The sequence below is a fragment of the Dipodomys spectabilis genome, unplaced genomic scaffold (genome assembly GCF_019054845.1).
Source record: "Dipodomys spectabilis isolate Male_0828 unplaced genomic scaffold, ASM1905484v1 ptg000009l, whole genome shotgun sequence".
Lineage (NCBI taxonomy): Eukaryota > Metazoa > Chordata > Mammalia > Rodentia > Heteromyidae > Dipodomys > Dipodomys spectabilis.
The window spans coordinates 6,964,185-6,991,446 of NW_024870686.1; the positions used below are offsets into that span (position 1 = coordinate 6,964,185).

At 45.2% G+C, this 27,262-nt stretch overlaps 1 long non-coding RNA gene across 1 annotated transcript; it reads left to right on the plus strand.

The window, feature by feature from the left end:
• Positions 1 to 1,499: 1,499 nt before the first annotated feature.
• LOC122127767 lies at positions 1,500 to 26,615 on the plus strand. Its single transcript, XR_006151279.1, has 3 exons — positions 1,500 to 1,511; positions 13,871 to 13,881; positions 26,543 to 26,615. It is a non-coding gene; the product is annotated as an uncharacterized LOC122127767 (long non-coding RNA).
• Positions 26,616 to 27,262: the final 647 nt, after the last annotated feature.

A 27,262-nucleotide genomic window follows, 5' to 3' on the forward strand; every position in this document is an offset into this window, starting at 1 on the left:
TCATCCCTCTGTGGAGTCTCCAGGAGTGACAGGCCTTCTTGGCCTGTCTCCTGGACCTGCAGCCCTGCAGCCCTGCACATTTCCCATTTGCTGTGGGAAAATTTCACACCTAGACTGCAAAGAAGAAACTGGCCAAGACCCTGATCATTCATGGGCACCATATCTTCCTGGAAGCTAGCAAATGCGCAGCGTTCTCAAATTCGCAATGTTTCTTCTGGGAACCCTCCCAAACCTCTTATTTGCAGGACCTGCATGTTCTAAGCCCAGGCTGAAACCAAGGGTGCCAAATTTCAAGGGTCTTGATTGTATGGGGTGGAGTTGGGTGTTAGTGGGGTTGCTAGGACCTGGCCTTAGTAGCTCTCTGAACCTCACTATTAGCAGGAAAATGGGGGTTCAGAAACAAACATTTTTTAGCCTCCTGTTGGAGAGGGAGAGGGATGCTGAGGAGTGTGTGCAAGTGTGCATGTGCACACACACTTACTGAGGACCTGAGGGCTCCTTCCCACTGACCTCGGCTGCCTTTGATACCATCTGTGGTAGTTAAGCCTTTTACTTGTAGCTCCAGTCTTAACAATCACCCTTCAATAAATATGAGGCAGAGAAATTGAAGCTTTGAGCAGGTAACTGGCCCCAGGTCACTCTCAACTAGTAAGTGGCCAAGGCAGGGACTTTATCACAGACCCAAGTTCTTCACATTCCTTCTGCCTCTCCATTACAAATCTGCCAGTCAATCTTGACCAACTGGTTTAGAGCCCTGCCTGGAGGGATTAGTTAAGAAGTGTTCCCCAGAAGTGCTTTGTAATCTTCAAGGGGTAGCCATAAACATGCTCAGCCTTGAGGACTGCAGGGGATATTTGAAATAGCAGGACCTGCCATTTACTGTGTTTATAGGAAGATAAATGGAGTCCAGAGGCCTGCTCAGCACCTCCTCATATTACAGCTGTCTGTGGGTACCCTTGCCCCCCATTCCACAAATCTGTCCTTTAGGGAAATGATGATAACAATGTGTTACTGGTCTTTCTCCCCCCCCCCCCCCCCCCGCCACTTTTTAAAAAAACATATCACCAAATTTTTGCCGCATGCCATAAATACAATGGAGAGGATTGAAAGCAAACAAGTCCTATCTTTATATTGTTAATATTTGCCCAATTTAAATAAACCACTGCTGGCTGTATTATACAAAACAATGAAACTCATTAACTGCAAAATGGCTTTCCTGCTCCTTGACCTAAGATATAGAATGTGTTCGAGATTAAAAATTAAAATCAATCCATCAAAATCTAATGGCTAAATAGGGAATATTAAAAAGGAAGAGGCATTATTTGGACTCCTATAAAAATTGTCAGGGGATTCATGAAAGTAATTGGTAACTTTTGACATACGACAGGGCCAGATGTAAAAATAAAATCACAGATCTCTAATGAGATCTATGTAAGGGTTCCGTTAATAATCCCCAAGTCACCAAACCTGCCCTTCGCCTCTCCCCATCTTTCAGCCAGCTTTGTCTCAGGGTAGCCTGAACCACAGATAGTAACTAAGGGAATGACTGAGACTGGGAAATGGATTTCCTGCACAGACCTGGTCTTCAGCTTTTTATATTTTAGTCATGTTAACATCTTCCTGGCAAGTCTCTGGTGGATTTAGTCAACTGTTCCTGAAACTAGTTCTAGTTTTACAGCACGGACAGTGTTTATACAAATAAATAGCAACCGAAGCAGTGAATATTCAGTTTTGGAAATTCTACAGGAGTACTTTTGTTGTTGTTGTTGGTCATGGGGCTTGAACTCTGGGCCTGGGCGCTACCCCTCAGCTCTTCAGCTCAAGGCTAGTGCTCTACTATTTGAGCCACAGCACCACTTCTGGTTTTCTGGTGGTTAATTGGAGATAAGAGTGTCATGGACTTTCCTGCCTGGGCTGGCTTTGAAGTATGATCCTCAGATCTCAGCCTCCTGAGTAGCTAGGATTACAGGTGTGAGCCACCGGCGCCTGGCTAGGAGTATTTCTTATATAAATTTGTCATATGTCAGTCTTTGCTATCACACCAAAGAACAGCATCATTGCAATAATAATACAATAATTGCAATGTTAATAAAAAAAGCCAGGTGCTGGTGGCTCATGAGGGTAATCCTAGCTACTGAGGAGGCTGAGGATCACAGTTCAAACCAGCTCAGGCAGGAAAGGCTATGAGACTCTTATCTCCAGTTACCTACCAAAAAAAGCTGGAATTAGCAGGATGCCAGTAGCTCATGCCTATAATCCTAGCTACTCAGGAGGATGAGATCTGAGGATCATGGTTTGAAGCCAGCCTTGGCAAGGAAGTCAGTGAGATTCTTATTTCTAGTTAACCGCCAGAAAACTGGAAGTGGCGGTGTGGCTCAAAGTGGTAGAGTGCTAGACTTGAGCCAAAGAGCTCAGGGATAGCACCCAGGCCCTGAGTTCAAGCCCCACAACTGACAAAAAATAAATTTAACTTAATTTTTAAAAAGCTGAAAGTGGAGGGCTGGGAAGGTGGCTCAGTGGTAGAGTGCTTGCCTTGCATGCATAAGGCCCTGGGTTTGATTCCTCAGCACCACAGAAGCAAAAAAACTGGATGTGGTGCTATGGCTCAAGTGGTAGAGCTCTAGCCTTGAGCATAGAAGCTCAGGGACAGTGCTCAGGCTCTGAGATCAAGCCCCACTATTGGTACAATAAATAAATAATAAATAAATACAGGGTTTTTTTTTTCTGTTAAAAGTGTAGTGCTGATGGTTCTACAAGGAAGATGTCTTTATTTTACTATTAACTGTCCAAATTTTCCTGGCTTCAGGATTTTCTCACTCTGTAAACACACAGGAAAGTTTTCTATCCTCTGTCTTTCACTGGAAGATTTCACACTGAGATGTATGTGAATTACACCCCTGAGAATGGTCCTGGTACTTGATCTTTTTTCCCCAAGACCCTAGACTATGAAGCAGGTTGGACATCAAAAGCAGATTTACAGATCTCATTTCTTTCTATCTGAAGTATGTCCTAAGTGATTTCTCTTCCGGCTTCCTTGTCATCTAAGTGCATATAAAAAGCAAGTGAGACAACACAGCAAAGGGTCAGTGTTTTGGATTCCAGACTTCTGAGGGTTAAGTGAGTTCGCAGACAAACTCAGCCCCTTGGCCTGCCTGGTACAGAGTTGCCAGCTTACCTACCAGCCCATCTGGCTTCAGTTAGAGCACCATCCACACTTACTGTCCCCCCTCCCTCCCGCAGAGCTCTTCAGCACTTAGCTGACCTAAAGTGCAGGATGAGAGTCTGGAAGACAGGGCATCATAAATCCAAACCTCCTACCGTACATTGGCGTCTGTGCTGGCCATGGCGCCTACAGAGCGCTCCTCCCACAAATATCCCACTTTGAGATTAAACACGTGTCCCTGGAGGGACTTGGAACAACTTTTGAGCCAATCCACAGTTTTCTTTGATTTGTCCAGGTGATGGTTGTGGCATCCTTGCTCTCCCGGGAGCATTCACCAAGGGGGAGGGACATCCATGACAGCTGTCTGTCACAATGAGGTATTCCTGTCTTCTTAGGATCTCTAACAGTTGACGGAAAGCCTGGAGTGTGTGTGTGGGGGGGGGGGGGGGGGGAAATGGGTATACAATGAATGAAGTTATCAATTATCCCTCGCAAAGTAGGAGAGCTCTTCTTAGAACCAGATGTGTGTTCACTCAATGCACAGAGCTCCCAAATGCTGCTCTAGGCTCTGGGGAGAAACTGTAAAGACAGACAGGATGTGCTCCAAAGGCATCTGAGAGGTGAGTGTTAGGTCTTCAATTTAAGGGATTTCCCCCCTCTGGTACTGTAGTTTGAACTCGAGACTTCTCTAACACTTGCTTGGCTTGCTTGTTCATCTGGTACTCTACCATTTGAGCCATGTCTCCAGTCCTGTGCTTTGATGGTTATTTTAAAGATGGGGTCTTGAGGACTTTTCGGCCCTAGCTGGTTTTGAACTAGGATCATCAGGATCTTAGCCTCCTGAGTAGGTGGGATTATCGGTGTGAGCCACTAGTGCCTGGCAATTTACAGGATTTGGGGTGTCAGTTTCTGTGCCTGGCAATGTCCTGTTTGTGTCTTTCCTCCTCTGGGCAGAAATCTCCAGCTTCAGCTCTTCTGATAGATACAGGTTTCCTGAAGTGCCTGTTTCAAGCAGAGAGTCTGAAGCAGCCAGCCCTGATTCCAGTCCCTCTGGAGCTTCACCTTGTCCTTCCCTCCCTCCCTCCCTCCCTTCTTTCTTTCCTTCCTTCCTTGCTTCCTTCCTTCCTTGCTTCCTTGCTTGCTTGCTTGCTTGCTTCCTTCCTTCCTTCCTTCCTTCCTTCCTTCCTTCCTTCCTTCCTTCTTCCCTCTCTCCCTCCCTCCCTCTCTCCCTCTCTCCCTCCCTGTCTCCTCTCTCTAGGCCTAGGCACTGCCCTGAGCTTCTTTTGCTCAAGGTTAGAGCTCTACCACTTGAACCACAGCTCCACTCCTGGCTTTTTAAATTGTTTTTTGTAGATAAGAGTCTCACAGACTTTCCTACCCAAGCTGACTTCAAACTGCTATCCTCAGAAATCAGCCTCCTAAGTAGCTAGGATTACAATGTAAGACACTGGGGACCACTACGAGTGTAATTTCTGCCTGTACACTGATTTCTACAAGCTCAGGAACATTCTACCTTCTCCCCCTTCTCTTTCTCCTCTTCTTCCTTCCTTCTCCTTCCCTTTCCTCTCCTCTGCCTTCTCTTCTTATCCTTCCTCCTACTATACCCTATATTATAGTAAGTTTTTAATAAGTAATTACATTAAATTAGTAAGTTTTTAATAATTATTGAATTAATAAGTGACTGAATCTTTCTTTAAGTGCTACCACTATCGGAATTCAATGATGAGAACTTTTATCATGTTGAAGCTATTTATTCTTTATAAAATTGAGTGCACCTTATTGTAAAATTTTCTTGGCCACACTTTTAAAGTGGAAGAGGTGGTATTTACATATCTCATAAAGAAGTGATATATTGCATACCCCATGAAGAGGTGGCATATTATATATCCCATGAAGAAGTAGTGCATTACATATCCCATGAAGAGGTGGTGAATTATTACATAGCCTATGAAGAGGTGAATTATCAAATATCCCTTGAAGAGGTGATACATTACATATCCCATGAAGAGATGAAGTCCTAATTCATTCGCTGCTCCTAGGGAAGCTTGGCCAATAGCATTGAACAAATATCTTAGCAAAAGCTGTGACTGGTAGACTGAAGATTTACATCCAGAAATATAGAGATGGGGAAGCAAGGCACAGGTGGCTTAAGCCTATAATCCTACCTACTCTGGAGGCTAAGATCAGGTCCTGATTCAAAGCCAGCCTGGGCAAGGAAGTCCATGGGACTCTTACTGCCAATTAACCACTGAAAATCAGAAGTGGAGCTGTGGCTCAAAGTGGTATAACACTAGCTCTGAGCAAGAAAAGGTCAGAGATAGCACCCACACCCTGAGTTCAAGTCCCATGGCTGGCAAAAAATATAAAAATAAAAAAGGGGAAAAAATGACAGCATCTCTTCACACCATTTTAGTTGTCAATAAAAATAAAGTAAGTTTAAGGAATACTTAATATCTTTTGACAATATAGGTAATACACATAATGTAACACACATATATATGTAATTTAGTGGAGATTCTGAAGTCATTCATATATAATTATACATTAATACATATCATCAAAAGACATATGATCACCTTTTATTTACTGGTACAGTTTCTCAATATAAAAAAAATCATGTTAATGGTTTTCTTTTTCTTTTCTTTTTTTTTTTGGGGGGGGGGGTCTGGTCATGGGGCCTGAACTCTGGGCCTGGGCGCTGTCCCTCAGCTCTTCACTCAAGGCTAGCGCTCTACCACTTGAGCCACAGTGCCACTTCCGGCTTTTTTCTTTTTGCTTGTGTGGTGCTGAGGAATCGAACCCAGGGCCTCAGGCATGCAAGGCAAGCACTCTACCACTGAGCTACCTTCCCAGCCCATGTTAATGGTTTTCTTGAAGGTGGGGATCATGCTTTTTACTTCTTTGCACATTCCAAAGGCCTAGCACAATAGTTGGAAGACACAAATAGGTAGATGAAAGACACATACTTGAGGTCAAAGGTTACAGACCATTCTGACTTCTGGACAATAAAAATTACATGGAATGCCTCCAGTAGATGAATGGATCAAGAAAATGTGATATATAATGGAATTCTATGCCTCCATCAGAAAGAATGACATCGCCCCATTTGTTAAGAAATAGAAAGACTTGGAAAAACTTATATCAAGTGAAGTAAGCCAGGCCCAAAGAAACATAGGTTCCATGATTTCCCTAATTTGCAATAACTAGTATAAGTCTAGGACAAGCAGAAAAGGTCAAAAGCTATGTACATGTGACCATATAAGATGATGGTAAGTGAAATGAACCCCAAGACAGGGATACAAGTGGTTTTTTTCTTTCTTGCTATTGTTTTTAATGTATGTATAATGTACTATGTGATTTTTTTGTTATTTGTATGTTCTTCCCCCATGGTATGGAACCCCTGTTTTCACTATATTTGATGTCAGTGCCCTGCATCTTGTATATACATTTTTCTAATTTGGGGAGGGGAAGGGAAATAACAAAATGCTGAAATAAGGATACAGGTTGACTCATTGTAACAATGAGATGTGCAAAGACACTATTTTGAAACAAACTTTACAGCTTGGGGGAAGGGGAGGAGTTGGAGAGGTGGGGAAGGAAGGGATGGTAGGGGAAAAACAAAGGAGGAGTTAACAATGCGTGATAGGAAATGTACTCATTACCTTATTCATGTAACTGTAACCCCTGTGTACAGTATTTTTACAATAAAAAAACATAAAAAATTACATGGAAGCTGTACGCCAATATCTCATGCCTATAATCCTAGTGATTTAGGAGTCTAAGATCTGAGGATCATGGTTCACAGCCAGCCTGGGCAAGAAGGTCCATGAGACTCTTTTTTTTTTTCTTTCTTTTCTTTTCTTTTTTTTTTTTTTGGTCAGTCATGGGACTTGAACTCTGGGCCTGGGCACTGTCCCTGAGCTCTTCAGCTCAAGGCTAGCGCTCTACACTTGAGCCACAGCACCACTTCTGGTTTTCTGGTGGTTTACTGGAGGTAAGAGTCTCACAGACTTTGCTGCACAGGGTGGCTTTGAACCACGATCATCAGATCTCAGCCTCCTGAGTAGCTAGGATTACAGGAATGAGCAACTGTCCCCTGGCTTTCATGAGACTCTTATCTCCAATAAACTACTCAGAAAAAGCTGGAAGTGGCTCTGAGGTTCAAGTGGTAGAGCACCAGCCTTGAGCACAGAGAGGTTCAGAGACAGAGCCCAGGCCCTGAGTTCAAGCCCCAGGACCAGAAAAAAAAATTACATTAAAAAAAAAAACTCAACAGCTCATATCTGTGGCTGTGTGCAGTTCACCTGGTACCACTTGGCACACATCCATACCAGTCTGGGGAAAGGAGAGAATTGCCTTCTGATATGAAGGGCTGACGGTTCCATTCTTACCATAGGCTTTCTTATCAGTGACTCTGTGTCCCTCGGGAGAAATATAAAGCCTGCTCAAGTTGGTGAAAGTCAATTAGAAGGTCTTGTCATGGTTGTTGATGTAATGGAGCCCTATATGCTTTGCTTATCTGCTTCTAGTGGTACTTTCTGCCTCTGTGTGTGTGTGTGTATGTGAGAGAGAGAGAGAAAGAGAGAGACAGAGAGACAGAGACAGAGACAAAGACAGAGAGAGACAGAGTGTCTGTGTGTGTGAGTACTGGGGCTTGAACTCAAGACCTGGAGTTTTCACTTGGCTTTGCAGCCCAAGGCTGATGCTCTATTATGTGAGCCACAGCTTCACTTCCAGCCTTTTGGTGATTTATGGGAGACTCAAGACTTTCCTTCCTGGGCTGACTTCCAACTTGAATCCTCAAATCTTATCTATGGTTGCCTGGTTTCCTTTGCCATTTTTGAATCAAATCCTTATATTGACTTGAACCTTGCTCTGAGACACCTCTATCATAGGTCTAGGTGCTTCCTGAACCCCATCAGCCCAGACTTCCTCCAAAATGCTTGCCAAGGCTGGAATGGAGCTTCTAGAATCTCCCACAGGTTTTTCATTTGCAGGTTAGACATTCTCAACCTTTTCAAGATTTTTATTTTCCTGGAATAATCTCCCCTGCAGTGGGGGTACATGAATGTGGCCTCATCCTGGCAGGCCAGGTCTCCCCCTGCCCCTAAACCCCCCAACTCTGAGCACTGTTTCCCTTCCACACAGCTCTTTTTACATCTCCTAAGCTGTGGCATTAGGAAATCCTTTACCAAGAGCAAAAGGGGTGGGTGATGAGTCTGTGTTCCGCTCTAGCCCCAAACCAAAATTTACTATTTTCACTGTACTTGAACTTTCGAAGAAAAAAAAAAATCCATAAATTTAGAGTCCCAGCTCTTCTCCACATTCTGATGTTTCGGATCTTTATCAATGTGCAAGCAGATTGATTTATTTTTGTAGCCAGAGAGGACTTCTTTTTTTTTTTCAAGTTTCTCTTTTCTCTTAACATTATCACCCATGAACACTTCTATGTTTCAGCCTGCTCTGAAAATTCAGTTCCTTTTCCCCCCCCCCCCCCTAGTGCTAGGGCTTGTACTCAGGGCCTGGATACTATCCCTGAACTTTTATTCCCCTCTCAACGGTAGTTCTCTATTTCTTGACCCACATCTCTACATCTGGCTTTTTGCTGGTTAATTACAGATAAGAGTCTCGTGCATTTTCCTGCCCTTGCCTGGCTTTGAACCAAGATCCTTAGAGCTCCTCCCGTGGAATAGCTAGAATTATAAGCATGAGCTGCCAGCACCTGGCTTTGCAGTACCTTTCAATGGCAACATAACATTTTACTATCTCTAGTACCACAGTGTGCATAACCTTTTCCCAACTTTGGGCATTGAGTCACATGGGATCTTCCCACTGTCCCGAATGATGTTCCTGTAAACATTTTTGTGTTATTTGCTTTCTTTCTTTCTTTCTTTTTTTTTTGCCTATTTCCTTGGGGGTAAATTTCAAAATCAGGAAGATTGGGTCAAAGGAGACAAATAGTTTTATAGCTCTTTTTCATATATTTGCCAGACTGGCTTCCCCAGAGAATAGGTCCTTTGCAAAAGTGCGAAGTAAGACACAGGGGCCTGGGATGCTGCAGGTCAGCGGGGGCCTTTGTGTGGTGACCAGCTTCCATCCCAAAGCTTCCTTTCCCAGACTCCTACTCTTAACTCTAACCTTATCTAAATGGGAGGCATAAAGAAAGGGCTTCTTGGGGCTGGGAAGGTGGCTCAGTGGTAGAGCGCTTGCCTTGCATGCATGAGGCCCTGGGTTCGATTCCTCAGCACCACATAAGCAGAAAAGAAAAAAGCCAGAAGTGGCGATGTGGCTCAAGTGGTAGAGTGCTAGCTTTGAGCTGAAGAGCTGAGGGACAGCGCCCAGGCCAAGAGTTAAGGTCCCACGACCGGACCCCCCCCCCCAAAAAAAAGGGGCTTCTGGGAAAACCACACCTTCAAGAAACCTCTCTGGATATATCCAGAAGTGTGTCTTGCTTCTTTTCTTCTCAGGGAAAGGATTTTTTTTTTTTTTTGTCAGTCATGAGGCTTGAACTCTGGACCTGGGCACTGTCTCTTAGCTCTTCAACTCAAGGCTAGTGCTCTACCACTTGAACCACAGCACCACTTCCAGCCTTTTCTGTTTCTGTTATGCTGAGTACTCAAACCCAGGGCCTCATGCATACAAGATAAGCACTCTACCACTGAGCCACCTTTCCAACCCAGAAAAGGATTTTTAATTTTTTTTTTAACTCATCTATATTTGCTACCTTTTAAAGCACACTGTGAGCGCACTACATCACACACAAGCTCTGCTGCTGAGTGGCTTTAATTTTTTTTAACACAACATCTAGGGAAGTTTATTTGTATTTCTCTAAATGGTACAATTTTCTTTGGAAAACAAGCCCTGTGGAGTTCCATCAAGTTGTGTCAGCCTAACACATATTTCTAGAGGACTAGCACATGCAGCATTGTGAGGTGGTTGAATGTCACTGTGTGCCATTGGATAAATCATTTAACCTCTCAGGCCTGACTCTCTCCTCATCTATAAATGAAGCTAAATGATTAGCTTCCACTCTTTTTTTTCTCATGGGGCTTAAACTCAGGGCATGGACACTGTCCCTGAGCTCTTTTACTCAAGGCTAATGCTCTACCACTTGGAGCCACAGCTCCACTTTTGGTTTTTAGGTGATTAATCGGAGCTAAGAGTCTCACGGCCTTTCCTTCCCCAGGCTGGTTTTGAGCTTTGATCCTCAGATCTCAGCCTCCAAAGTAGCTAAGATTATAAAATGTGAGCCATTGGCACCTGGAATAGGTTTTATTTCTAAAAGATACTTGGCTTGGCACTGGTGGCTCATGCCTGTAATCCTAGCTACTTAGGAGGCTGAGATCTGAGGATCACAGTTCAAAGCCAGCCTGGGCAGGAAAGTCTAGGAGACTCTTCTCTCCAATAAACCACCAGAAAATGGGAAGTTGTGCTGTGGCTCAAGCAGTAGAGTGCTTGCCTTGAGCTGAAGAGCTGAGGGACAGCACCCAGGCCCAGAGTTCCAGCCCCATGACTGAAAAAAAAAATTGTACATAAGGTGGTACAGGTGATTCACACCTGCAACCCTAGCTACTCAGGAGGATTACAATTCAAAACCAGCTCAGGTAGAAAAGTCCTTGAGACTCCATTTTCATAACTAGCAGAAGAAAACCCCAACAACAACAACAAAAATGCAAAAATCTGGATTGAGGGTATGACTCAATGAGTAGAGCCCCATCAGTGAATAAAAAAAGCTTAGCGAGAATGCAAATCACCCAGAGTCCATGCCCTGTTACTCACACAAAAATAAAAGGCATTTGTCATGTGCTTGGCTGTTTTTACTGTCTGGTTGGTTTTGTTTGTGGTGTCCACATTTTTCTACCTTCTCCTTTATACCTCAGGGTCTAGCTCACCCTAGGACTGAGGGTAATAAGCATCTCTTGTGCAATGGTTGGATGGCCTTCATTCTTGCTTCGTGGGAACCAGAACACATACTAGCTAAGTTTCTGAGCTGGCTGCTGGTGGAACCCACCTGTCATTCCAGCTATGTCAGTCTAAAATAGGTAGATCCCAGTCCATTGGTGTGCCCTGGCAGAAAACTAATCAGTGCAAAAAAAGAGCTAGAGTTATGTCTCAGTGACAAAAAGCTTTCCTTCCAAACTCGACACCCTGAGTTCAAATCTTAGTACCATCAATAAGAAAAAATGATAATAATTTGCAGATGAGGCCTGGTGTAGTGATTTCATGCCTATAATCTCAGCTATAGGGTAGGTAGAGACTGAGAGTATTTCAGTTTGAGACAAGCCTGGGGGAAAATGTCAGCAAGAGTGTTAATATATAACCCCATCTATGTAGAAGGCATAGGTAGGAAGAGCATGGTCTGGGGCTGGCTCAAGTGGAAAAACACAATATCCTATCTGAAAAAGCAAAAAGGGCTGAGGATGTAGTTCAAGTGGCAGAGACACCACCTAGCAAGTGTGAATCTAAATTCAATCACACACACACACACACACATACACACACACACACACACACACACTAAAGAATTTGTAGATGAGAACAAAAGCTTAGGGCAAGAAGCCTGAGAAAGAGTTTCAATATGGAGAAAGTAGCTCACAAGGAGGCCCCAGGGGTTTAAATATCCTTCCCTCGCTAAGAGAGGTTAGGAGGATGTATTCAGGACCTGCTTGCATCTCTCTAGACTCCTCTTTGCTGCTGAAAGAACGAGAGGAATGGAAGAACCCATGAGCAGGTGCTCTGCTTCTGTTGGGGAAAAACAACAACAACAAAAATCCCTTCCATTCTTCACCATTCTAGAGAGCCACAAAATCTTGCTTCTTCTCCCCTTTGGAAGTGGTGGCAGATAGATCTCATTTGGCCTCAGTGACAGGCTTGACATCAGAGTGGCACAGAGCAGTCATCAGCAACCACTGGGTAAGGACACAAGAAGCTTTGACCTTCTGGAATATTTCTCCTGAGAGGCGAAGCCAGCTTCAAGCCTGACTCTGGTGGGGCTTCCATGGAGTGTGCTGTGTTGACAGTACCATGAGCCCACTGAAGCTGCAGCTGCACCACACAGCCCACTGGAGGCATACCCCCAGCTGACCACGGTTACCTGAAATAAACGGGTTCACAGCAGAAAGCTCTGAAGTTCTCGGCCTACCAAGCTATGAGAGCATGTAGCTTGTTTTGACCTGTGAAGTTCTGGGAGTGATCTGTTCTGCAACAATCAAGAGCTGAAACCAGGCTTTGGTGGCTGAGTAGCTAGGTAATCCTAGCTACTCAGAAGGCTGATACTTGAGGATTATGGTTTGAAGCCATCCCAGGAAAGAAAGTCTTTGACACTCTTATCCCCAACTAAGCAGGACAAAAATCCAGAAGTGGAACTGTGGCTCAAGGGGTAGATCACTAGCTAAAGACAGGCCCAAGCCCCAGGGCCAACAGCAGCTTCTTCTCCTCCCTTCTACCTTCTCCCTCCTCCTTCTTCCTCTTCCACTTCTCCTTCCTCCTCCTCCTCCTCCTTTTCTTCCTCCACTTTCTCTTCCTCCTGTTCCTCCTTCTCCTCCTGCTTCATGCCAGTATTGGGGCTTGAAATCAAGGCCTGCTCACTGTCTCTTAGCGTTTTTGCTCAAGACTGGCACTCTACTATTTCAGCCATACCTCCACTCTGGCTTTTTGCTGGTTAATTGGACATAAGAGTCTCACAGGCTTTCCTGACCAGGCTGGTACTGAACAATGATCCTCAGAGCTCAGCCTCCTAAGTTGCTGGGATTACAGGCATGAAGTACCACTCGGTAGCGCTCAGCTGGGATCCTTTTCATTGTTCAGACTAAACGGCAGAGACTGTGCTGAAGCCATTGGCCTGAGCAGTTCTATTTAATGGGATTTTTCCATATGTAACTTGGACTTGTTAGTTACAATCACTTGTTTAATTTCACAGTGAGATGTGGCAAGACGAGCTTCAATGTAGCAGAATATACACTAATTAGTGTTTTTTTTTTAAATTGCATTTAAAGAAGAAATGACAACTCAAAAATCCCTAGAGTTCCTTCCACTAAGCGAAGCTCTCTAGCTATGTATGGGGTGACTTTGTTCTTCCTGTCAAGAGTCTGAACATAAGCAAGGCCCTGCCTGGACTGCTGTTTTAGCTTTGACTTGAGATATCCCCCTTTGGCTCACCCTTGAGTGCTCAGTGCACAGGTGCTGGAGCTCTTTTGGGAGGCTCTAGAGACCTCAGAGGTGGGACCTCCCTGGAGGAAGGAGGTAACTGGAGGAATGTTAGTTACTGAAGGATAGATTGGGTCCCAGTCCCCTCCTCTCTCCATGCCTCCTGTCCACTACGAGGGAACAGTGTCTTCCTCCACATCTGCCCATTCCATGATAGTCTGCCCAAGTCCAGGGGGAGCCAAGCAACCATGGATCGACCCTTTGAAACTGTGAGCCAAATCAATCTCTCCTCCTCTAAGTGGTTCTTTCTGGTGTTTCGGTCACAGTGATAAAAGTACATGAAATCCTTGAGGTGTTTTGAGCAGTCAGCACATGCTCTTGACTTCCCTCGCAGGTAACTAAGGAGACATGATCACTAATTTTCCTTAAGTTCATATAAATACTTTGGGGGTTAAAAAGTGCCTTGGATTGCTGATGTCCCCAGTAATCCCTGCTGACCACTGTGAGGATTCAGATACTTGGGAGAATCCAGAAGGAGGGCTGGCATCTCCATTTTCGGAGTCTGTGATGGCGTGTTGGTTATTAACTAGGAAATGGATCCTTAATGGCATTAACAAAGTTAGGTCATCCCTCTCTGGTTAACTTATGGCCTTCCATCATTCCCTAGCAATCTCACCTGGCTCCTAAGTTTGTGAGTGAGAGTGTGTGTGTGTGTGTGTGTGTGTGTATGTGTGTGCCTGTTCAGAGGCTTGAACTCCAGGGCCTGGTTCTCTCGCTTGGCTTGCTTGCTCAAAGCTGGTGCTTATCACTTGAGCCACACCTCCAGTCTGACCTTTCGATGGTTAACTGGAGATGGAGACCTGCCAACTTTCCTGCCCAGGCTGGCTTTGAACTATGATCCTCAGATCTCAGCCTCCTGAGGAGCTGATTATAGGCATGAGCCACAAGTGCTTAGCCTGTCCAGTGTTTTTTTGTTTTTTGTTTTTTTTGTTTTTGGGTCCGGTCGTGGGGCCTGAACTCTGGGCCTGGGCGCTGTCCCTCAGCTCTTCAGCTCAAGGCTAGCATTCTACCACTTGAGCCACAGCGCCACTTCCAGCTTTTTTCTTTTTTCTTATGTGGTGCTGAGGAATCGAACCCAGGGCCTCAGGCATGCAAGGCAAGCGCTCTACCACTGAGCCAACTTCCCAGCCCCTACCTGTCCAGTGTTTTTAAAGAAAAGGTATCAGTTCACATTTAATTAACATCTGTGAATTTGCTTATGACTACAAGATTTATCAAAACAAAGATGCCATCTGGCATCTTCAACTCTTCCAAGCAGCTCCTGTAAGTTCAATCTTTCTATATTGATTCATTTATTTTTCATTCATTCCTTCACCCCCCCCTCCCCTACACATTAATGACACTCATTTGATATGTTCCAAAATTCTGGGAGTCATTTGCCCATATCCAGATAAACACAACGGGGAAGAAATGGAAGCAATTTTTTCCACAGCCAGTTCTGAGGAGGGTTTATCACATTTATCACGTTCAAACTTGCGTCAGCAGCTCAAAGCAAGGAATTTTACCTAACTCCAGAGCAACAGATGAGAAAATTAAAATACAGAGACTTCTCTGAGTTTCCCTGAGTTTCCCAATGAGACATCCCATCTGGTCGACCTGCTGGGCACACAGTCTGGCTGAGTGGAGTTGATGCCACTGTCATCCAAATGATCTCTGACTGTTGGATTCTTCTTTGCCCATGTCCTTAATTCCATTCCCAAGAAACACTCCACTTCTCTTCTGCCTTGTATCCTTGCTCCTAATGCTATGTATTTCTGATGCTCTTTGAGGTGGACAGAGCCTACTGATGTCCCATTCCTTCTGGCTCTGCTGCTGGTAGAGACCACTAAGGTTGCAGTCTTGTGCAGGCGATGGCTGCTAGTATCATGGTGCAGCAGCCGGCAACCCCTTCTACTGTTGAGACTTCACACTGCTGCTATGAACCCTTTTGGGTTCTTGCCTCAGGAATTCTACCAAAAAAGTGCACAGAGAAAGATGAGTGCAAACAACATTCCCAAGTGAAGTACCTTGGGTCAAAGGCAGGCCTGTGCTCTGTCGAGGTGGCTAAGTGTAGGTGGGCTATGTTCTGATTGGCTGCCCCTATTATAATTAGGCATTTGGAAGGTGATGTTTGTGTTGGTCACATGCTGTAACATCCTGGTTAGTTAATTTCCAATCAGGACCCTTCTGCACCCTACCCCCATCTTATAGAATGGAACTTGAGGAGCTAAAAATGACTAGGGAGGACAGAGTGTCCTACTGGAAACTCATTTGCAATAATGTTGTCTCTTGAATCTGGTTCCCACTTACCAAGCCAAAATGCTATCCAGGGGACCTGGGTCCTAACTAATCTATCCTTTTGCTAGTCCTATACCAACCGCCATGTGTTCAGGTAGGAGGGAGTCACACTGGTCCAGTTTGCACAGATGCTGCTCTAATCTCTCACCCAAATTCAACTGAACTTCCCACATGTCCTCTGCCATCTTTTTAAGGTAATGGTGGCTGCCATTTTTCATGAGCTCTTCCTCCACCTGCTTTCCTTCGGATATCTTTTCCCCACCTGTAGCTGCACCGCTATTACTGGAAAGTCATACAGTAACACTCAATTCTTTTGTCTTGACAAGAGAAAAATTCAAGCCAGACAGAAAGCACAATGAAATGACAGATATCTTTTGTTGACGGGAAAGCAAGATCCACTGTAAGGGAGCAACCGGCTCTAGCAAGCCTCCAGAGCCCCATGCTTGCTCTGGTTGGCATTTGATTCAAGACAGGGTTAGGTGTGGGCTATCTTCCATTTGGCTTGAACTCTGACACACAGGGATTGACAGATGTCACTTGTGTCACAGATGTGTATCTGCACATGGCCAAGTTTGCTAGGCATGCTATATGAATTGCTCCTTGTAGAGATTGGAGAGTCTCAAACTGATCGTAGGACCAAGAGGTCATCATCTCTGTTCCTTATGCCTGGGCACTGGATGAGGTGCTCTGCTCGCTGGATTAACCTCCCAGTTATTGGGATAGACATCAGCTTGTCTGGCCCCAGGAATTTTATGGATATCTTTACTCACCCCCTTTTAGTGAGACTTTGACCAGCCATTTGGTGATTTTTCTGTAAATGGGCAGATCCAGTCTTACCAGAAACCTAGTACATTTGGAGATAACTCCACTGTCCTGACGACTAGGAACCCTAAGCTGTCTGCATGCTTCATTGGGTTTGAGCTCAGGGTCTAGCGCTTCTGCTGGGCTTTTTCTTGTACCCAATTGGTGCTCTACTACTTGAGCCACATCTCCAATTTGGTTTCTTTCTGGTTAATTGGAGATAGAGTCATGTAGAGTTTTCTTCCCAAGGTGGCTTTGAACCCTGATCCTCAGATCACAGCCTCCTGAGTAGCTAGGATTATAGAGATGAACTACTAGTGCCCATCAATAGCTTGATTTTTGATCACTCACAGGTATTTAGAAAACAGTGTGTTGCCGGGTGCTAGTGGCTCACGCCTGTAATCCTAGCTACTAAGGACATTGAAATCCGAGGATCACGGTTCAAAGCCAGCCTTGTCAGGAAAGTCCGTGAGACTCTTCTCTGCAATAAACCACCAGAAAACTGGAAGTGACACTGTGGCTCAAGTGGTAGAGTGATTGTCTTGAACTTAAGAGCTGAGGGACAGCACCCAGGCCCAGAGTTAAGCCCTATGACCGACAAAAAGAAAAGAAAAAGAAAAGAATTGGTTTCATGTCTGTAATCCTAGATGCAAAGGCACAAAGATAGTGAGTTTGCAGACAGCCTAGGCTATATAAATGAGATCCTGTCTCAAAAAACAAGTAAGAGGGACTGAGAAGGTGGCTTAGTGGTAGAGTGCTTGCCTAGCACACATGAAGCCCTGGGTTCGATTCCTCTGTACCACATAAACAGAAAAAGCTGGAAGTGTTGCTGTGGTTCAAGTGATAGAGTTCTAGCCTTGAACAAAAGAAGCTCAGGGACAGTGCCCAGGCCTGGTAAAAAACAACAGGACTGTTGTAAAAAAAAAAAACAACAACAGGACTGGTAAAAAACAACAACAAAAAATAAGAAAACAACAATGCATAAAAACAAAACAAAACAAAAATCTGTATTTATGTGCTTATAGGTTCTAAGGAGAAGGCTGTGGACACATAGGCTTTCTGTCTGCCCTGCTTCCTTTTCCATCCTGGGATTCCTGTGGAAACCAATGTCTAAGCCTAGGGCAGGGCAGCCCAGCCCAGACACCCACTAAGCTCCGCCCTTTGGGTGGCAGCTCAGAGTCTTAGCAAGGAAACTACAGTTAATACTCACGCTCTGAAAATCCTAGGAAGGTCAGGACTCTGGAGCTAGATACTTCTTTTTTTTTTCTGGAATTTTTCTATTAGTTTTTGGATTGTGTGTGTGTGTGTGTGTGTGTGTGTGTGTGAGAGAGAGAGAGAGAGACTGAGTTTGGGGGCTTTAACCTGACCGCTGTCCCTGAGCTTCTTTGTGCTCAAGGCTACCGCTCTACCACTTGAGCCACAGCACCACTTCTGGTTTTGGGGTAGTTAATTGGAGAAGAGTTTCACTGGGACTTTTCTGCCCAGACTGGCTTCCAGCTGCAATCCTCAGATCTCCGCCTCCTGAGTAGTAAGGATTACAGGCCTGAGACACTGGTGCCAGCGTTTTTGGATGTTTTCAAATTCTGGATTTTATTCTGGATGGGCTTCTCCAACCCACCCCACCCCCACCCTTTGGATATTTTGTTCTTTTTCTGGATATTATAGTCTTTTCTCCTAGCCACTCCTCCATCATCTATCTGTCTCTTCCCAGCCTCCAGCAGACATCGCAGGTGCTCAGCTACAGGGACTGAGTCTTCCATGAAGATCTGGACATCAGACTGACTTTGACAGATAAGAGGGATACGGTGGCAAGCCAGGGGCGGCAAGGCCAGACAGCCTGAGCCACAAGGACAAGAACAAAGCACTTAGTCTCACAAGGAGTTGGGCTAGAGCAGGCAGCATTACCCAGCAGCTGAGAGCAGAATGTGAAGGGAGGGGAAGGGGCTGCAAGGCAGGGCCTGGGTTTTCTCTGGTGAGTGTTTACTGGGAAAGCCTGTGTATAGGGCAGGTTATCTGAGCTGCCAGGGAGCGGTGATGGCTGATGGCTGGAGACAGCATTCCAGCTAGGAGATAAGTGAAGGCAGAAAGGTCAGGGATGAATCAATGGAAGGCTAAAGCAGGACTGATGCCACTCCTGATGCTAGTCAAGACGAGATAAATCACAGGAACCCTCTCCCCCACACACACCTCACTCCCCCACCCACACTCTCTGTTCTCTTTGTGCTGTGCTGGGAAGGACTCTGGGCTAGGCATGCTTGCATTCTACCATGGAGCTCTGCCCCCAGCCCCAACAGCAAGGAACTTTGTATGCTGTTGGGGGTCCTTTTACTATGGGGGGTGCATCACTGCCTGCCAGCTTTCCACTCAAGGCAGCTACGCTTAACCTACAACTGAATTGCAGAAATTTAGTCTTGCATCTCCCCCTTCCTAGCCCCCTCTCTCTCGCCAATCCTGGGGCTTAAACCACTTGAACCACAGCTCCACTTCTAGATTTTTTTTGTGGTTAATTGGAGATAAGAGTCTCATGGACTTTCCTGTCTGGGCTGGCTTTGAACAGCAGTCCTTAGATCTCAGCCTCTCGAGTAGCTGGGATTACAGGAGTGAACCACTGCTCACTGCTGTGGCTGCTGCTGCCTGTCTTCCTAACTCCCCCTTCCCCTCCCCTCTCTCCCTCCTCCTTTTAAGAAAAAGCAGGTGTTTTGTTTTTCTCCTGGGGCTTGAACTCTGGACCAAGGCACTGTCCCTGAGCTCTTCAGCTCAAGGCCAGCGCTCTACCACTTGAGCCACAGCACCACCTCTGGTTTTTCTGCTGGTTAATTGAAGGTAAGAGTCTCCGACTTTCCTGCCTGGGCTGACTTTGAACCGAGATCCTCAGATCTCAGCCTCCTGAGTAGCTGGGATTACAGGCATGAGCCACCGGTGCCTAGCCTGTTTTTTTTTTTTAAAAAAAAAAAAACAAAGAAAAACCTCTCTTGTTTCCATTTCCTGGAGTTCTTTTCAATAAGCATTATTTTATATGATCAGATGCACATAGGTATTGGCCTTTCTTTCCTTTTGTTATTGTTTTCATTTTTAGCTAAGAAAATTAATATTAAAAATACTGATAACCAGCCAGGTGCTGATGGCTCATACATGTAATCCTAAACTCAGGAGGTTCTGAGGCTCACAGTTGGAAGCCAGCATGGGCACAGAAATCTGAGATACTCTTGTTTTGTTTTGTTTTGGGTCCAGTCGTGGGGCCTGAACTCTGGGCCTGGGCGCTGTCCCTCAGCTCCTCAGCTCAAGGCTAGTGCTCTACCACTTGAGCCACAGTGCCACTTCCGGCTTTTTTCTTTTTGCTTATGTGATGCTGAAGAATCGAACCCAGGGCCTCATGCATGCAAGGCAAGCGCTCTACCACTGAGCCACCTTCTCAGCCCCTGAGATACCCTTTTCTTTAACCAGAAGTAGAGCTGTGACTCAAATGGTAGAACATCAACCTTGGATGAAAAAGAATCGAGAGCACCAGGCTCTGGATTCAAGCCCAATATTGCCACAAAAACCAAAAACCTGATCGTTTCTTTCATTTATCAGGCCACTGCATGGGAACTGGCCTGGAATGGAGTATAGCTGCAGATGACAAGCCCCTTAATGACAAACCAAACTTCCTTATCTTTGTCACTTATCTGCCTCCAGATAACTTCCCTCTTGTCCTGGGAGCTCTTTCCTTGCCTTGGGATGGGAGCTTCCCCCGACTGGAGGAAGGTTTTGGCCCATGCACCTTCAGCATCAGCGGCATACTGACTGCTCACTGTGAGGATACAAGGGTGTAGGGCCTGTTCTTGCTTCTTCTTTACACTGTGCTGTCATGTTTTATGTGGACAGATCATGAGGTTATAGAGGATCTCCAGAATGAGCTCACGTTGAAGTGTCTGGAGGCAGGGATTTGTTTCAAAGCTAATGCCCCACTGTCTCAGACTCTCTACCTTTCCAAGACAATGTCTCACTGTGTAGCACAGGCTAAACTCATGATTCTCTGCCTCCCAAGTGCTAGTATAAAAGGTATGAACCATCATACTTTCTCTCCTTCCTTCCTTTCTTCCTTCCTTCCTTCCTTCACCACTGGAACTGAGAATCTGGTTTATTTTGAGATAGGGTATCACTAACCTTTTGTCCAGACTAGCCTCTTCCTATCTCCCCCATTCTTTTTTTTTTTTTTTTTTTTTTTGGTCATGGGTCTTGAATTCTAGGTTTGGGCGCTGTCCCTGAGCTCTTCAGCTCAAGGCAAGTGCTCTACCACTTGAATCACAGCACCACTTCTGGTTTTCTAGTAGCTAATTGGAGATGAGTCTCATGGACGTTCTTGTCCGGGCTGGCTTTGAACTGCGATCCTCAGATCTCAGCCTCCTGAGTAGCTAGGATTACAGGCATAAGCCACCGTTGCCTGTCTCTCCCCCTATTCTTGACTTGTGGGATTACAGATTTATACCAGCATGCTTGGCTTTTTTATTTTTCTGTTGGTGGATAATAATTGTATGTATTTAGCCCAGCATTGGTGGCTCACACTTGTAATCCTAGCTACTTGGAAGGCTGAGACCTGAGGATGGTGGTTTGAAGCCAGCCCAGGCAGGAAAATCTGTGAGACTCTTATCTCCAATAAACCACTCAGAAAAAGCCAGAAGTGGTGCTATGACTTAACTGATAGAACACTAGACTTGAGAAAAAAAGAATCTCAGGGGCAGTGCCCATGCCCTGAGTTCAAGCCCAGGACAAACACACACACACACACACACACACACACACACACACACACATGCATGTATGCACAGACATGCGTGCATGCACACACACACCTATTTATGAGTACCTATTTATGAGGTATCATGTCTTATTTCAATACATATATACAATATGTAATGGTCAGATTGACATTTCTCATTTCTATCACCTAAAACATTTTGTATTCACTCAAAGGATACCCTTGAGGAGTTGGTCCGGCAGACAAACTGTGGCTCCTGTCACACTGGAAGGAAGCAGTGTGGCAGCCTTATCTGTCCCCGAGTGTGCAGAGCTAAATATAACCTGAGCTTCACAGATCCAGAGATCCTGAGCAGCTGCCACAGCCAGCTCTGCTGGTCTGTGTATCTTCACAGTGATGGGCAGGTTTCTGGCTTTCAATGTGAGAAGCACGAATGTCCTGGTGTTGGAGTAAGAGTGTGAAGAATGGCTTTGAACAGGTCTAACATATTTTTTCCTTCTTTTAGAAGTAAAGAATAGAACTGGATTAATAATTTCTGAGGTTTTCACAACTAAACTGTTGGAATAAAAGAATATTGTAATAAGCCAGGCGCTGATGGCTCACACCTGTAATCCTAACTACTCAGGAGGCTGAGATCTAAGGATTGCCGATTCAAAGCCAGCCCGGACAGGAAAGTCCATGAGACTCCGTGACTGAGCCACCTTCCCATGCCCCCTCATTCCCCCCCTCCCCGCTCTCCCCCCCAAGAATCTTATCTCAAATAAACCACCAGAAAACTGGAAGTGGCGCTGTGGCCCAAGTGGTAGAGCGCTTGCCTTGAGCTGAAGAGCTGAGGGACAGTGCCTAGGTTCAGAGTTCAAGCCCCATGACCAGCTCCCCCCCAAAAAAAAAAATTATTGTAATGATTTGAGAATGAATAGTCCTGAGCCAGGTGCTGGTGGCTCAGGCCTATAATCCTAGCCACTCAGGAGGCTGAAATCTGAGAATCAGGGTTTGAAGATAGCCAGGGCAGAAAAATCCATGAGCCATTTATCTCTAATTAACCAGCAAAAAGCTGGACTGGAAGCATTGCCCAAGTAGTAAAGGGCCAGCCTTGAATAAAAAAGGTGAGTGAGAGTGCCAGGCCCTGAATTCAAGCTCCAGTACTGGTAAGAAGAAAGGAAGGAAGGAAGGAAGGAAGGAAGGAAGGAAGGAAGGAAGGAAGGAAGGAAGGAAGGAAGGAAGGAAGGGGAAGGCATATGATGGTTCATACCTTTAATACTAGCACTTGGAAGACAGAGCAGAAGAATCATGAGAAAGAAAGAGGAATAAAGAAAGAGAAAGGAAAAAGGAAAAGAAAAGAAAATGAGGGGCTGGGAAGGTGGCTCAGTGGTAGAGCACTTGCCTTGCATGCCAGAGGCCCTGGGTTCGATTCCTCAGTACCATATAAGCAAAAGGAAAGAAGCCAGAAGTGGCACTGTGGCTCAAGTGGTAGAGCGCTAGCCTTGAGCTGAAGAGCTGAGGGACAGCGCCCAGGCCCAGAGTTCAGGTTCCAGGACCGGACCAAAAAAAAAAAAAAAAAGAAAATGAATAATACTAAGAGTTGTTTATTGAGCGGCATTCTGGGCAAGATCCTTTACCCTAGTTATTCTGTCTTAGGAACGCTGCTATGGGAACACTAATTGTTCCCTTTTACAGAAGAGAAAGCCAATAAAGCCCACCTCACCTGAGGGTGCATCATTATCCTGGTAGTAAACAGGTGGTCATAAACCCCACCTTTCCCTCTTTGTCCCTCTTGCTTGTAAGTGTTCTGCTGAAACAGAAGATTTTCCTTCTATCATTCCTTCTATTCTCTACCTCAAGGACCAAAGAACTAGAGGTTGTGGGTAATTCAGTTACTGACTTTCTTGTAGGTGGTATTGATAAAAGGGGTCAAAATAAACACTCTACATATCAAAGAGCTCAAAGTGACAAAACTAAATCATTCTTGACATATTTTCCTACTGAGAGTCATGGCCCTGACCATAAAGGATCACACAAGAAAAATCAGTCTTAAGGTACATGCTTATAATTTTTCATAACAAATAACAGTGTAGGTAAGTATATGGTCAAAAGGAGCTAGAGGAATGGTTCAAGTGGCAAGTGCCATTTGTGAGCAAAAAAACTGTGCCAGAGAATCCCTGAGTTCAAGTCTCAGTACTAGCATAAAGAAAGAGGAGGAGGAAGGAAGGAAAGAGAGAAAAAGAAAACAAAAGAAAGGGAAGAAAGGGGCTGGGAAGTTGGCTCAGTGGTAGAGCGCTTGCCTTGCATGCATGAGACCCTGGGTTCAATTCCTCAGCACCACATAAGCAGAAAAAGCCAGAAGTGGCTCAAGTGGTAGAGTGCTAGCCTTGAGCTGAAGAGCTGAGGCACGGAGCCCAGGCCCATAGTTCAGGCCTCACAACCAAAAAAAAAAAGAAAGAAAGAAAGAAAGAAGAAAAAATAGTGGTAAATAGTGGTCAAAACAACAAGGATGCGTGTCATATAGTGAATCATGTCTACAAATGCTAGGAATTAAGGTGGAGTTGTTTACAGAACTGGAAAGGAAACAACTAGTAGAGAGAAGGTCCCATAATAACAAGAAGCTACATGAGAAGATCTCAACTGTGGGCTTGCCCTTTTCCACCAGAGTCTGATACACACAGGGCAGCTTTATCAGAGGTTTTAGTCAGAGGTAAGATCTGCTTAGATTAGGAGAGTTTGAATTTTAGGGTACTTTAAAGGAAGAAGGCTAGGGTATAGCTTAGTAAAAAAAAAAAAATCCTTCTTAGTATGGGCGACACCCAGGTTTAATCTCTAACACTGCTAAGGAAAAAAAAAGAATTCATCATTTCCTTCAAATATATATTCTAGTTAGAACTATAGTTGATTACCCAAAGTATTAGACATTCTAGTTTATTGAATAGGCAAGAGTAAAACAATAAGCCGGCTGGGGCTGGGAAGGTAGCTCAGTGGTAAAGTGCTTGCCTTCCATGCATGAGGCCCTGGGTTCTATTCCTCAGCACCCCATAAGCAAAAAGAAAAAAAGCTGGAAGTGGGGCTGTGGCTCAAGTGGTTGAGTGCTAGCCTTGAGCTGAAGAACTGAGGGACAGCACCCAGGCCCAGAGTTCAGGCCCCATGACTGGACCCTAACCCTAACCCCCGCCCCCCCCCCCCAAAAAAAAGCCGGCTGCTGGTGGCTCATGCCTATAATCCTAGCTACTCAGGAGGCTGAGATCTGAGGAGCTTATTTCGAAGCCAGGCTGGGCAGGAGAATCTGTGAGACTTTTATCTCTAATAAACTATTCAGAAAAAGCCAGAAGTAGCACTGTGGCTCAAATGGTAGAGCACTATACTTGAGTAAAAGAAGCTCAAGGACATCACCCAGGACCTGAGTTCAAGCCCCAGGACTGGCAAAAAAAAAAAAAAGTGTAAGAAGCCAGACGCTGGTGGCTCACGCCTGTAATCCTAGCTACTTAGCAGGATGAGATCTGAGGATATTTCAGTTCAAAGCCAGCCCAGACAGGAAAGTCCATGAGACTATGATCTCCAATAAATCACCAGAAAACCAGAAGTGGTGCTGTGGCTCAAGTGGTAGAACCCTCGCCTTGAGCTGAAGAGCTCAGGGACAGCGCCCAGGCCCAGAATTCAAGCCCCACAACCGAGACACACACACACACACACACACACACACACACACACACACACACACACACACGAGAGTAAGATATAGGACTAAACTAACAAAGGGGCTGAGAAGGTAGCTCAGTGGTAGAGTGCTCACCTAGCATGCATGAAGCTCTGGGTTCAATTCCTTAACACCACATAAACAGAAAAAGCCAGAAGTGGCACTGTGGCTCAAGTGGTAGTGTTAGCTTTGTGCAAAAGAAGCTTAAGGACAGCACCCAGGCCCTGAATTTAAGCCCCAGGAATGGGAAAAAAGAAAAAAAGAATCTGGGGCTGGGAAGGTGGCTCAGTGGTAGAGTGCTTGCCATGCATGCATGAGGCCCTGGGTTCGATTCCTCAGCACCACATAAGCAGAAAAAGCCACAAGTGGCGCTGTGGCTCAAGTGGTAGAGCGCTAGCCTTGAGCTGAAGAGCTGAGGGACAGTGCCAGGTCCAGAGTTCAGACCCACAACTGACCAAAACTACAATAAAATAAAATAACAAAGAGCCATCCTAGCAGTGGGAGACTTTTACTATAATTTGGAAGACGAATGCCCCCCAAAGACCTTGGCTCATGGTGGCATTATTGGAAAGTGATGGTGTGGACAGATTTCCATAGAGGATTTGAGGACCTTGGTTTCTTCCTATCTTTCTTTTGTTTCTTGGCTGTGAGGTGAGCAGTTTTGTTCCATATGTTCCTCCTGTGATGTTCTGTCTTGCCACAGGTCCACAGGGTCAACAGATTTGAACTGAAATTTCTACAACTGAGCGAAAAGGACCTTCTATCTTTTTTTTTAGGGGGGTGGGGCAGATAGTTGTGGGTTGAACTCAGAGTCTGGGCACTACACCCGAGCTCTTTTACTCAGGGCTAGTGCTCTACCACTTTGAGCCATAGCACCATTTCTGGTTTTCTGGTGTTAATTGGAGATAAGACTCTCATGGATTTTCCTTCCTGGGCTGGCTTTGAACCTTGATTCTCAGATCTCAGCCTCCTGAGTAGCTAGAATTACAGCTGTGAGCCACAGCACTCTGTTAGCCTTTTATCTTTTTTTTTTTTTTTGGGTCCGGTCGTGGGGCCTGAACTCTGGGCCTGGGCGCTTTCCCTCAGCTCTTCAGCTCAAGGCTAGCGCTCTACCTCTTGAGCCACAGCGCCATTTCTGGCTTTTTTCTTTTTGCTTATGTGGTGCTGAGGAATCGAATCCAGGGCCTCATGCATGCAAGGCAAGCACTTTACCACTGAGCCTTCTTCCCAGCCCTAGCCTTTTATCTTTGTAAGTTAATTATCTCAGCTGTTTCATTATAGTGATGGAAAGCCGACTCATACATTTAATGAAGTGAGAAGTAGTTCAAGACTCATATGAGCTGGAGGCATGTTTTTTTTTGTTTTTTGGGTTTTTTTTTTTTTGGGTCCTGTTGTGGGGCCTGAACTCTGGGCCTGGTGCTGTCCCTCAGCTCTTCAGCTCAAGGCTAGCACTCTACCACGGGAGCCACAATGCCACTTCTGGCTTTTTTTTCTGCTTATGTGGTGCTGAGGAATCGAACCCAAGGCCTCATGCATGCAAGGCAAGCGCTCTACCACTGAGCCACCTTCCCAGTCCCTGGAAGCATGTTTTTTGTCTCAAGGCATTGCCTAGCAAGTGCGAGGCCTTGAGTTCAAATCTTTCATTTCTTTTCTTTTCTATGTCCAAGTCTAGGACTCAAACTCTGTACCTGACACTTTCATTCATTGGCTGGTGCTCTACCAACGGAGCCATGCCTCCAATCCCTAGAGTGTTGGTTATTTCTTTGCTTCTTTTTTTTCAGAGTTCCAATCTAAATATCAATACCACAATAAAGAGAGAAAGAAAAAAAGTAATAACAGGGCTGGGAAGGTGGCTCAGTGGTAGAGCGCTTGCCTTGCATGCTCGAGGCCCTGGGTTCGATTCCTCAGCACCACATAAGCAAAAAGAAAAAAGCTGGAAGTGGCGCTGTGGCTCAAGTGGTAGAGCGCTAGCCTTGAGCTGAAGAGCTGAGGGAAAGCGCCCAGGCCCAGAGTTCAGGCCCAACGACCGGACCCAAAAAAAAAAAGAAAAAAAGTAATAACAGACTCACATGAATGATTAGGATGGATTCTCCCCCAAATTCTTTTCTTTTTTTTCTTTTTTGCCAGTCCCGAGGCTTAAACTCAGGGCCTGGGCTTCATCCCTGAGCATCTCTGTGCTCAAAGCTAGCGCTCTACCACTTGAGCCACAGCACCATTTCTGGCTTTTTCTGTGTATGTGGAACTGAGGAATTGAACCCAGGGCTTCATGCATGCTAGGTAAGCACTCTACCACTAAGCCACATCCCCAGCCCCAAATTCTCTTTATTTTTTTTATTGTGAAAATACTGTACAGAGGGGTTACAATTACATGAGCAAGATAATGAGTACATTT